This window comes from Phalangium opilio, unplaced genomic scaffold (assembly GCF_054372755.1).
Source record: "Phalangium opilio isolate 3A_F unplaced genomic scaffold, DU_Popi_V2 ptg000209l_1, whole genome shotgun sequence".
NCBI lineage: Eukaryota > Metazoa > Arthropoda > Arachnida > Opiliones > Phalangiidae > Phalangium > Phalangium opilio.
The window spans coordinates 440554-452958 of NW_028324217.1; the positions used below are offsets into that span (position 1 = coordinate 440554).

The 12405-nt window shown below is 38.1% G+C and overlaps 1 protein-coding gene across 6 annotated transcripts in view; it reads left to right on the top strand.

Annotated features, from left to right (window-relative positions):
- The first annotated feature begins 374 nt into the window (after nucleotides 1-374).
- Nucleotides 375-12405, top strand: part of LOC149618097 (uncharacterized) — a 29365-nt gene continuing 17334 nt past the window's right edge. For all 6 annotated transcript variants that reach the window (XM_089855691.1, XM_089855685.1, XM_089855690.1 and 3 more), the window contains exon 1: nucleotides 375-438. The gene's annotated coding sequence lies outside the window, so the exon portion shown is untranslated. The remainder of the gene's footprint in view (nucleotides 439-12405) is intronic.

Here is a 12405-nt window from a genome sequence, read left to right on the forward strand (position 1 = left end):
GGCGTCGTCTGCTAAACTAAAGAATTGGATGATTAAAATAGTTAAGATAATGTCCGGACTCTGGCTACCCCTGAATTTTATTAGTGGTCCCGTGGACCACTGACCCCCCCCCCCTCCGATTTAATTTTTAAACTGGTCATTTGCCCTGTGCCACCGCCTTATTTCCCACGCTGGTGCCTACTGGCCTACTGCTCATAATGGCGAAAATTTTCTACAAGTCTAGTCGCGAGAAGTCAAACGATTTAAGTATTTTGAGTCTTGTTTAATTCTTAATAATTATTGATAACTTAAAGGTAGTAGGGTATGTAATTGTATACCTAGTACGGAAACGAGTCGGTAATATGGAAAATTGGAAGCCAAGGCTTATCTAAATCACGCCACGTTTACTTTACAACGAAGGTGGGCGGATTCCCGCAAGCTGCAACTCATCTACACAGGGTGAGTACTGGTTTTACTTTATTATTTAGTTTTAAATATGAAAATATGACTAGATATTCAGGAAAATGAATAATTTTTGGTTATTGTTGCTCGAAAATAATGGTCATAATGTTGTCATAAATGATAAATGGTCCCAAGTGTATGGGCCTTGGTCTGAATTTATCAGTTGGCCAATAGACACCCCCATTTGCATTCCCCTTTATACAGTAAATACTGTTTTAAAATACTGTATTTATTTATAATTAAGCACAGATTTGTTTTTCCAAATTAATTTTATTTCCAATTATCGCTTAAAGCGGATGTATGAGCGTACATTATTATTATTATTATTCCTTATTAACGCAGTCCTGAAAGAAAATTAAAGCGTTAAAAATATTTTTTAGGCCAAGGCCTACGAGCTTTAAAAATTAAAAGTAGAGCTGGGGAAGGGGGAGCTAATAAGTCTGTTAATGATGTCAGTCTTTTTCAACTCTCAAAATGTACGTTAGTTACGCCTAATCCTGGTAAAACTTGGATTTTAATTAATATTTTGACTTACTTTGGCTCTCTTGGCGTGCTCTAGCGATTTTTGGTATTCCTTCTTAACGGTTGAATTTGGGCAAGATTTGACCCGTTCCTTAAAAACGCATCTGCTAAAGGCGTACTGAAAAATATATTTGTAGAATTTCTAAAACATGATCCCCCTGTTATAGATGATATTGCTGGTCATTTTTAAGTATACCTGTTTTTTAACATCGTCTTCATTAATGCTGTTCAATTTGCAAGCCGCTTGCACCCCCTTGGCGTTGCCCATTTTTTTTTTATCCAATTTATCGGAACACGGATTGTGTTTGTCTTTGTCATTCTTGACGCAATCCTGTTAATTAAACCAACCAGCAATTAATAACATGGAGGATTTATACCATTTACACCAGGAGACCCGGCTACCTGGAGGACAGAAACGGGTCTGCTTGTGTCCTCCAGGTAGCCTGCCTGGCGTAAATGGTATGAATTATCTATAAAATTCCCAAAATTTCTGTTGGGAGTGATGGCTAATGAAGATTGTCTATTTGTCTGTCCACTCGCCTTTTCGTCCGCCGCCTCTCTGGTGGCCTTGTAGCAATTTTCGAATTTTTTCACTTCAGCGTCGCTAGACGTAGAGGCTAAAAACCAAAACCCCTTCATTCTTAGTTTTAATTTTTAAACAAACCGTGATAATTGCAAAATTCGACTTTAATTTGTTTGTCCTTTTCAACTTACCACATTTGGCGTTTATAAGGGCATCGTGAAACTTTCGTAAGTCTTCGTTCGTTACATTATCGTCGTCGGCTAGCGAAGGTCCGGTTGATACCATCGCGATGATAAGTACTAGGACCAGGGGCAGAGCGTACTGCATTTCTTTGAAATTTTAATTACAATTAGAAATTTAAGTATACCAGCGTACACGGTTTGTTCGCGGTATGATACAGTACCGTGGGGCCTGTGAGTTTTATAGTCTCGACAATTATAATGCCTGTACCGTAGTTTAAGAATGCGTTTTACCATCGCGTGACAGGTGGGTTTTGTTTTTTTTGAATTGTCAAGCTGCATTTTGTCAACCGGTACCGTGTAAAATATAGGCCTTTTGTTTTTGCGTTTTACAAAACTTAGGCCTAATCGTTCTCCATTCCCAAGTTCAACATCTACTTGCCATAAAACTCTAGCGGTTTTGTATCGTAAGCCTTGGTTGGTTTAAAGTTAATTATGGTTATGTCCGCGTTTATGGCCTTGTAACTGCGTCCGTTATTGGAGGACAGGACGCAATTTTATCCATGACGCGTTGTAACTTAAGCCTTTCTCTATTAGCGTTTGTAATTGTCAGAGGTAGAGACAGGTGGTGACTCTAATACAGGGACTGTACTTTAAAGCCCCGACTTAAATTTACGCGTTAATGAAAATAATTCGATAAGTTTAATTTAGTTTTTATACTTGGTTGGGTTAAATGAAATTAAATTAGCATTGTCTGTTCAATATCTTAGTTAAATTAAACCACCTAATGGCTGGGGTGGCGTAGCGAATAGCGCTTTCGCCTCGCAGCAAGAGGATCCCCGGTTCGATCCTGGACTGTGGTACCGGGTGAAAATCTGGGAACAAATCCTTCCGCGTAGAGTTTGCAAGTTCTCGATCCCCGCTTGTTAAAGGAGTTTTCCTCCACGGTCTAACCCGGTTTCTCCTTTCCATCAAAACTGGCAGAGGTTAACGGTAATAGTTAGTATAGGGCGCTGTAGGTTAGCTGTGCACGGCATAGGGGCTAGCCCCCTGCACCCCTCTATGCATTGTAAAGGGATCCAAGGCTTAGTGTGGAAATCCCTTCATAGAAAAAGCTTAGATTAGATATTTAAAAAATTTAAAACAGAATCAGTTTTTCAAAGAACATCTTTTATTTCTAATTTAGGATGATAATCCGCTTACGAGTGTACAAATAATATGATTAATACTTTTGGGGGTCGCCATCATTCCTTTGGTGTCCCCGATTTTCTCTTGGTCCAAAAATATCAGGCATACATCGTGTATGTCGTAGCTGCCCGCTTCGCAACCCTGGCATTTAAATTATCAATTAAGATTCGTGGTATGAGACCACCCAATCCATCAAAAGGACACGTGATAACGAGGACTTGATTGGCATTAAGTCGAAACTTAATCGGATTTCAGCCTTGGTTTTAGACTTAACTTCTCAAGTCCAATCTTTAAGATACGCTCGCTCCTTGGTGGGGGTGGGTTAATACGTTTTGTCTGTCTGTTTGTCCACTCACCTGAGAATCTTTGGCTCTTGACCACTTAGTGTAGCATTTATCATATTTGATCAGTTCAGTTTCGTTCGACCAAGGGGCTAAAAAAACAGCGAAAAATTCGTAAATTGAACCCTAATTTCGGTGCTAAAGATTCTAGAGTTGAATTTCAAAACTTAACCGCATTTGGCATCTTCCATGATGTTGAGAATAGGTACAAGCAGCCTGTCCGCTACCCTAGTAGCAGCGTCCGCTGGCCAAGGTCCGGTCAATACGGACGTGAGGATTGGTTTTGATAATTTTCTTGTCATAATTTGACATTTCATTCTCGTAATTATGGTTTTTTATTGCATATTCATGCGATTTTAATTTTGAATGTGGGATTATTGCGTACGTAAACTTATGGTTGGTTATACTTAAAGGCAATATTCACGAGCGAATTCGTTTTCTTCATTTTTAATTACAATATGTTTTCATTATATATTACTCTATTGAAATGTCGAGACGACGTCAACCAGTACCAAGGAAAACACTGGATTGTTATTGCTTGTCGTCTGGTAAACATTTTAATTATTCTCTTCCCCCCAAAACCTCTGTCTCGTCTGGAATTCGTTTGAATTTGATCATCGTGATCTAGGCCTACATTGATAGTGGACGGTGACCCAGGGCCGGAAATAAGAAAAATAATTCTTATAGGACATGTGTCCACTGACCCCCTGTTTGACTGGAAAATTTATCGGACATTGACGTGACTGGAGTGTGTAAAAATAGTGTCACTTCTCCATTGTCAAGCTATCAAAACTTCGGAAAATTTATTGGTCAAACTGTGCAGTGACCCACTTAGTTTTTGAAAAAATTATGGGACATTTTAAAATTTTATTGGACAATGTCTAGTGTCCTGTGGTTATTTCCGGCCCTGACCGGACCCATACTAGCTCCAACGCGAAAGGCGCGATAAAAAATCACGTAAGAGCGAGGTCAGAGGTCGAAGAAGCGAGGAAAGCGAGACGATTGGTCAACCTTAACGCCCCCCGTTCTAAAACTTTAAGTTAAGATGAGACGCAATAATTGAAAGAACTCGTAACTGACCATGCACCAGTTACTAGAATCGGACTTGGTGACCAATCGAATCGAGTAATGTCGGCCTAATTACCTCGTAATTAAATGGGACTGATGGGCTACTTCAAAGTTTACGAAAACCCTGCATGGAACCCCCCTTAACCATGGGTCGAACGAACCCCAAGCCAATTTTCTTAAGGGTAAACCGCCTAGCTGCATGCCATTGTGTTTTTCAAAGTTTATTTTTCAATCAAAACCTAATTGGTAATTGCTCGAGGTGTGGTCAACTAGTACTTGATGATACCGTAGGACGGAGGAGTGTTTCTTTATTGTGTAAAGGGTTATAAGAGAGATTGGTTTGCCCCAAAAAATTCCCATTAAAACCGCTGAACAAAAGCCTTAATAGTGGATATAGGAATATTTGTATAAGTGTTCAATATTTGTATAGGAAGAATTTAAAACAGAATCGGTTTTTCAAAGTAAATCTTTTATTTCCAATTTAGTACAATACTTTGCTTACGAGTGTACAAATAATATGATTATTGGTTGTGCACGCATTCCTGAAATATTATTAAATAGAGATTATTTATTTATTTAAAAAATGACACGTTTTACGAGCCTTTTATATTAAAACTTGAGGCCAGTCAAGTAAAGTGAATTAAAAGCCCTTAAAATCTCGCCTTTAAAAATAAATGAAAAGGTGACCGCGGCGGGGATAGGCATGCACTTACCCTGGCTTTCCGGGCATGCTTTAGCGATTTTTGGTATTCATTTTCCAGGCTGGAATTCTTGCATAAGCTGTTTCGAACCCTAAAAACGCATCTGCTAAATTTAATCTGAAAACAATTTGGTAAAAATATTATTTTTATTTTTTAATTTTCACTATTTATATAATGTGATTATATGTACGGTACCATTCTTCGAATGTCCTCGTCCGTGTTGCCATTAGCTTTGCAAGCCGCCATTATTCCTTTGGCATCTCCGATTTTCTCTTGGTCCAAATGTTTCACGCATTTATCGTATTTGTCCTTGCTACCCTTTTTGCAACCCTGTCATTTAAATTAGCAATTAAGATCATTATAATTTCATCTTGGTCATCAATAGATTTGTAGTAAGGCCACCGGTCACCCAAGGGACGCGTGATAACGAGGACTTCATTAAATCAGGTTCCGAGACTCGATTAACGTCTTTAAAATGCCCTTGTTGGGGATGGGTAATGGTAATACGTTTTGTCTATTAGACTGTGTCCACTCACCTTAGAATCCTCGCTGTTTCTCTTCTTAGAGTAGCAATCGTCAAATTGCTTCAGTTCCTTGTCGTTCGACCAAAAGGCTAAAGAAACGCCAAATAGCCGTGAAATATTTCGCCTCTAAAGGATTTAGCGTTGAATTTCGTAACTTACCGCATTTGGCGTGAAACAATATTTTGTGGAACTTTTCCAGCTGCACATCCGATATCCCAGCGTCCACTAACGAACGTCCTATCAGTACGGACGTAAGAATCACGACGAGCGACAAAGAGTACAGCATTCTCGGTGTTTAATAATTCAACTTGTGGTGTGGTGAACGTAGAGCGTCTTTGCGGAGACTGTTATCCGTACCTAGGATCGAGTGCCTTTTATATTCTTGTAATTTCATTAAATTTCAAATGACTGTCCGTGTTTTTGTTTTGATAAATTTCTCGTTATATTTTGTCATTTGTTTTGAAGAATAATGTTTTCTGCATTTTAAATTTCGAATGTGGGATTACCGCGTACGTATTCATTTCGAAGGCATTGTTCACGAGTATTGTTTATGATGCGCTTTTGAGTTGTAAAACTACGTTGATGTTATAGTCCATTTTACTCAACTTAATGGCTCTTTTTACTGCCCAAACTTAATGGCTTCTTGCACCCCCCCCCCACCTCTGCCCGATACCGCGCTGGGAACCGGGTGTTCCTGTAGTTCCTGTACAATCCTATAATAAATACCGCAAATTGGGCTTAATCTAACTAGTTCTGTGTAAAGGAGAATTATTATTTTATCCCCAAAATATTGTTTCTATAGCTATATTTAATTTATACTGGCCAAGGTTTCAAATGGTTTCGTCGAACTAGAGCTAACTTATGATTTATTGGTCTTTATCAATATTTTTTAATCACAATTCAAAAGACAATTTTTTGGTTTTCAAAATATATCTTTTATTTTCAATTTTCGGAATAAGTTAATTACGAGTTACTTCTCAATCAAGACGGAGAAATAAATAAATGAAGAGTTCTAACATTCATTTGGATTTTCCCCTCTTGCCCCTGGAATCCCGTCCGTGGATTAACTAACTCGTAACTTAATCCATGTCCGGCCGTCTAAGATCGCTCGCTCTTTCTTGACGCGCAGCGCGATGTTTCAAAAATATGTTATAAATCCCTCGACACGTTCTCCCTTCAAAATAATTTCGGAAAATGGAATTGTTCTTGAAAAAGCGAAGATACGTATTTTCTTCAAATAATTCAGAGTTATTAGGTACATCGATTATCAGTAAAATCGCTTTATTCAATTGAATAATGATCCAAGTTTAAAATAAAATTAACAAAAGAAAAATTGCGAGCTTCGTAAGTTAAAGAGAGCGGGAAAGTGGCGCTGAGACCGTAGGAGCCCTTAACCTAGCTGGGTCGAACCCCCAAAGTTAATTTTGTTAAGGATAGATCGCTTGGCGGGTCCCGTTGTTTATTGATATTGTAACCACGACACTATCTCGTGTTTTGAAAAGTAAATTTTTTTAAAGCCTTATTATTCTTGGTGTGGTCAACGAGTACTTGGTGGTACCGTTGGACGGAGGAGTGTTTCTTTATTGTGTAAAGGGTTATAAGAGAGATTGGTTTGCCCCAAAAAAATTCCCATTAAAACCGCTGAACAAAGTGTTTAATATTTGTATAGGAAAAATTTAAGAACAGAATCTATATTTTTCAAAGTACATCTTTTATTTCCATTTTAGTACAATACTTTGCTTACGAGTGTACATATAATATTATTATTGGTTCTTCACGCAGTCCTGAAATATTATGAAATCGAGATTATTTATTTATTTAAAAAAGACACGTTTTACGAGCTTTATAAATTAAAACTTGAGGCCAGTCAAGTAAAGTGAATTAAAAGCCCTTAAATCTCGCCTTTAAAAATAAATGAAAAGGTGACTGCGGCGGGGATAGGCATGCACTTACCCTGGCTTTCCGGGCATGCTTTAGCGATTTTTGGTATTCATCTTCCAGGGAACTCTTGCATAAGTCTTTTCGAACCTTAAAAACGCATCTGCTAAATTTATTCTGAAAACAATTTGGTAAAATTATTACATTTATTTATTTTTTTAAATTTGATTAAATGTACAGTACCATTCTTTGAACGTCATCGTCCGAGTTGCCATTTGCTTTGCAAGCCGCTTTGACTCCTTTGGCATCCCCGACTTTCTCTTGGTCCAAATGTTCCTGGCATTTATCGTATTTGTCCTTGCTGCCGGCTTTACAACCCTGTCATTCAATTTAGCCAATTAAGATCATTATAATTTCATCTTGGTCATCAATAGATTTGTAGTAAGACCACCGGTCACCCAAGGGACGCGTGATAACGAGGACTTGATTAAATCAGGTTCCGAGACTCGATTAACATCTTAAAATGTCCTTTTTTGGGGATGGGTAGTACGTTTTGTCTATTAGACTGTGTCCACTCACCTTAGAATCCTCGCTGTTTCTGTTCTTAGTGTAGCAATCGTCAAATTTCTTCAGTTCATTGTCGTTCGACCAAGAGGCTAAAGAAACGCCAAAAATATTTCGCGTCTAAAGTTTAACTTTTTAGCGTTGAATTTCGTAACTTACCGCATTTGGCGTCTTGCAAGGCTTTGTGGAACTTTTTCAGCTGCCCGTTCGATATCCCAGCGTCCACTAACGAAGGTCCGATCAGTACGGACGTAAGAATTACGACGAGCGACAAAGAGTACAGCATTCTCGGTGTTTAATAATTCAACTTGTGGTGAACGAAGAGCAGCTTTGCGGAGAATGATATCGTACCTAGGATCGAATGCCTTTTATATTCATTTCATTTAATTAAATTTTAATGTCTGGGTTTTTGTTTTTGATAAATTTCTCGTTATATTTTGACATTTGTTTTGAAGAATTATGTTTACTGCATTTTAATTTTGAATGTGGGATTGTAGCGTACGTATTCATTTCTAAAGCTTTGTTCCCGAGCAATTATTTATGATGCGCTTTTGAGTTGTCAACCACTAACGAAGAAAACATTGGGTAGTTGATGTTAGTCCTTGTACTCAACTTAATGGCTCTTCCCCCCCCAAACTTAATGACTTCTTGCCCCCCAACCTCTGCCCCTCTTACTAAATACCGTGCGGGGAACCTGGTACTCCTGTAGTTCCTATAAAATCCTATATTTTTAGATCAGTAATATTCCTATTATTAAGGTATACCGCAAATTGGGCTTAATCTAACTAGTTCGGTGTAAGGAAGAATTATTATTTTAACCCCCAAAATATTGTTTCTAGCTATATTCAATTTACTGGCCAAGGTTTCAAATGTTTTCGTCGAACTATAGAGCAAAGAAGTTCGTGGCAAACCAAACCAGCTAACTTAATGATTGATTGATATTTATCGAAATTTTTAATCAAAATTTAAAACGGAACTTTTTTAGTTTTCAAAATGTATCTTTTATTTCCAATTTTCGGAATAAGTTCATTACGAGTTACATTATTATTTATTGGCGCAATCCTGAAAAATGCGCGTGATATATTTCTAATGAGAGTTTAAAATATCGCCACAAGACCGAGGTGGTCAGTTTCACATCCCAACTAAGACCGCCACGCCTAAATGCTCATTTTAAAGTTACGAGGATCAGACTTGGTGACCAATCGAATCGAGTAATGTCGGCCTAATGACCTCGTAATTAAATGGGAGAGACGCGGGCCCTGGACCCCTTAACCATGGGTCAAACCCCGAATGAATTGTCAAGGGTAAACGGGATTGAAACGTTTATTTTTCAAAAAGAAAACCAAATTACTCTTAATTGGCGTGGTCTAGGAGTAACTCTATGGTTTCGTTACGCCTTATTGAGTCCAAGAGTGAAATTATATTAGGGCAAGTAGTAAATCTGTGTATTCGTGATTAGGGTTATAGGCGGGATTGGTTTGCCCCCCAAAAAATTCCCCTTGAAAACTGCTGAACAAAAGCGCCTGCCTTTATAATGGATTTAGGAATATTTGTATAAGTGTTTATTATTTGTATAGGAGAAAATTTAAGAACAGAATCTATATTTTTCAAAGTACATCTTTTATTTGCAATTTAGGATAATACTTTGCTTACGAGTGTACAAATAATATGGTTAATGCTCCTTCACGCAGTTCTGAAATATTATTAAATAGAGATTATTTGCAAAAAATAGACACGTTAAACGAGATTTATGGATTTTTAAAAAAGAGTCCGTTGTTGAGGCCAATCAAGTTAGTAATTAAAAGCTCGTAAAACTCGCGTTTAAATGAAATGAAAGGGTGACTGCTTTAGGCACTTAGTTTTGACTTACGCGGACACTGATTGCGTGTGCCAACCATTTTCTGTATTCCTTCTCCTGGTCCAATTTAGGGCACAACCGGACCCGAGTGTCTAGAACGCATCTGATAAGTTCTTTCTGGAAAGAATTTAATTTAAAAAATATTAACGGAGCAGTTATTTAATCGTAGCTATTTGTGCGTGACGATGTACGATACCATTCTTGGATCTTTATCGTCCCAGTCGCCGTTCGCTTTGCAAAACGCCATTATTCCTTTGGCATCCCCGATTTTGTTTTTGTCCAAAGTTTTCAGGCATTCATCGGGTGTGTCGAGGGCGCGTGGTTCGCAAAACTGGCATTTAAATTAGCAATTTAATTTCATCTTCGTAATATATAGACTTGATTGGCTCTCAAGTCCAATCTTTAAAATGCCCTTCTTGGGAGTGGTCAATCCGTTTTGTCTATTTATCCGTCCACTCACCTTAGAATCTGAGGCTTCTCTGGTCTTATTGTAGCAGTAATGAAATTTCTTCAGTTCATTTTCGTTCGACCCAGAGGCTAAAAAAACCCCCCAAAATCCACTTGAAATATTGGATCCCCATTTCGGTGGTAAAGTTTCTAGCGTTGAATTTCCAAACTTACCGCATTTGATGCTTTGGAAGAGTTTGCGCAAACCTCCATACGTACGATTCGTCCCCCAAGCAGCGTCCACTGGCGAAGGTCCGGTCAATACGGACGTAAGGATTACTATCAGCGACAAAGAGTACAGCATTCTCGGTGTTTAACAATTCAACCTGCTGTGGTGTGGTGAATGTAGAGCTAGAGCCCCTTTTGCGGAGAATGATACCGTAACGAGGATCGAATGCCTTTTATGATCTTCTAATTTCTAATGTCTGGGTTTTTGTTTTGTCAATTTTCTCGTCATATTTTGACATTTGTTTTGTTTAATTATGTTTACTGCATTTTAAATTTGAATGTGGGATTATAACGTACGTATTCATTTCTAAAGCTTTGTTCCCGAGCAATTATTTATGATGCGCTTTTGAGTTGTCAGTCCTTGTACGCAACTTAATGGCTCTTTTCCCCCAAACTTAATGACTCCTTGCCCCCAACCTCTGCCCAATTTACCGTGCGGGGAACGTCGCGCTCCTGGAGTTCCTAAAAATCCCATATTTTTCTATATTAAGGTATTCCGCAATATGGTCTAACTCTAACTTTTTCAATGTAAATGGGAGTTATTATTGTAACCTCAAAATATTGTTTCTAGCTGTATGTAAAGAAGTTTGATGACGTCTTCCTATTCTTGGCATTGCTAGAGACTTACAGTACTGGAGATAACTAGTTCGAGGGAGAACGACGGAAGCGAGTCAATTGAAGTCCTAAGTACACTCGGTGGTGGTTAATTAATTTTGCAGAACCAAGTTCCATCTAGGTCCTATTTAGTCTGAACTTACTAAGCCCAAATTTGACAGCAGCGCCCCAGTCACCAGGCGTATGTCGCTTTACCCTGAATCTATGACCACCCTACCTCAATCACTTCAAAATTACAAGCTCCAGTTTGTAACAAGAATTTACAAACTTATGGATGGAACATATCTTATTATGAACTTATGGTTAAACTTAAAGAAGTAACAAAGAGGGAGGTATTTGCACTAACATTGGCTTTCATTAGCGATTTTTGATATTCCTTTTGAAGACTGCACGGTCAGTTTCACATCCCAGCTAAGACCACCACGCGTAAATATCATTTTAAAGTTACGAGGATTGGATTTGGTGACCAATCGAATCCGGTAATTGCCTCGTAATTAAATGGCAGAGACGCGCTGCTGGAAAGTTTACGAAACTAAAGGACACCATAGGAGCCCTTAACCTAGCTGGGTCGAACCACCAAAGTTAATTTTGTTAAGGATAAATCGCTTGGCGGGTCCCGTTGTTTATTGATATTATACCACGACACTATCTCGTGTTTGCAAAAGTAAATTTTTTGAAAGCCTAATTATTCTTGGTGTGGTCAACGAGTACTTGGTGGTACCGTTGGACGGAGGAGTGTTTCTTTATTGTGTTGGGGTTATAAGAGAGATTGGTTTGCCCCAAAAAATTCCCATTGAAAACCGCTGAACAAAAACGCGTTAATTTCTATGTATTTCATATTTGTATAGGAAAATTTAAGAACAGAATCTATATTTTTCAAAGTACATCTTTTATTTCCAATTTAGGATAATACTTTGCTTACGAGTGTACAAATAATATGATTATAGCTTCTTGACGCAGTTCTGAAATATTTAAATGTTATTAAATAGAGATAAAAAAGACACGTTTTACGAGCTTTATAAATTGAAAAGAGAGTTGCTTGTTGAGGCCGATCAAGTTACTAATTAAAAGCTCGTAAATCTCGCGTTTAAATGAATTGAAAGGGTAACTTCGGGGATAGGCACTTTTAATTTTGGCTTACTTTGGTTCCGGTGATGTGTGCAAACCATTTTCGGTATTCCCTCCCATACTCAAATTTAGGGCACAACCTGACCCCAGTGGCTATGACGCAGTTCATAAGTTCATCCTGAAAACAATTTAATAAAAAAAATGACCGGATCTGTTATTTAATTGTTATTTGCGCTTGACGATGTAGGGGGTACCATTCT